Below are 1,158 nucleotides of genomic sequence, written 5' to 3'. Positions count from 1 at the left end.
TTGTAAATAGCAGCAAATACTAAAGTTCCTATAGCCTAGGACCTCATAATCCGGAAATCCAGTCAGTACAGAATTCTTAAAAAAATAGTTTCAAACCCCTGGCTATCAGATATCACATACTACTCTGGTACACAGAAGTAGAGACTGGTGACAAATTTACCAAAAACAAGTCCCTGTGGAGTCACTGGTTTCAAAGACTAAAAAAACACAGTGAACACCATCACTAAAATCAAATCAGATGACTTCCTAACCAGCAAATGGCGCCATACTATGACACCTACACAGAATTTTGAAAAAAGCAGACCTCTTTATTCCCAATACCTTTCAAGGTTATTGGTCTGTGGTATTTCTCCAAAACAAACATGATACCATCTCAGACCACACAATTTTACCTTGAGAGAGAGGAGCAATAACATAAGCATTACATCTCTCTTTATTGCCCTGACCAAATCCAGCAAAAGGGACCTACCCTAAGTTATTCCACTTCACATGAAGCACCAATATCCAAGGAGGGCCCAGCAACTGAACCGAACAAACCACTTCTGACCAGACATCTCCATTGGAAATTAGATGAACATAATGGAAATGACACAGTGATATGATAGCAATCTCACCATATTACCAATGTAACTACTATGATTTGAGGTACATCTAACTTCAATGTAACAGAATAACATATAAAATATAGCAAAAGAATCTAGATAAAATCTCCATGATTTTACACAGCCAATCAAAATCAAATGAGAGTACAACATTAACATGAAATGTGTGCAAGTATAAAACAAAATTGAAAACTATACCAAAAAATTTCTAACTTTTTTACAATAAACAGGAAAACACAGAATTAATTCACCCAGAAGTGTATACCCCTTTACAAGCACTTTTTTTTACAAAATGTATTGATTCTATAGTACAACACATGATAGCTACGCATTGGAAAACGTACAAGGTCTGGATATCCTAAGTCTACACAATTTATCATCACACAAAAGCTCTCAAAATCTGCTTCAGTCCTGGTTCTTTATCTAAACCTATGGCACCACTACAGGCATTGGCTTTAAGCCCAATATACATATGATTCTCCAACCATTTGTAAAACAGCTCTTGGAATATTAGGGGAGTAAATAATGCTACTTCTATTATATTTGTCAGATAGTG

This window comes from Rhinoderma darwinii, unplaced genomic scaffold (genome assembly GCF_050947455.1).
Source record: "Rhinoderma darwinii isolate aRhiDar2 unplaced genomic scaffold, aRhiDar2.hap1 Scaffold_519, whole genome shotgun sequence".
NCBI classification, from domain to species: Eukaryota; Metazoa; Chordata; class Amphibia; order Anura; family Rhinodermatidae; genus Rhinoderma; species Rhinoderma darwinii.
This window is presented reverse-complemented; position numbering follows the sequence as displayed.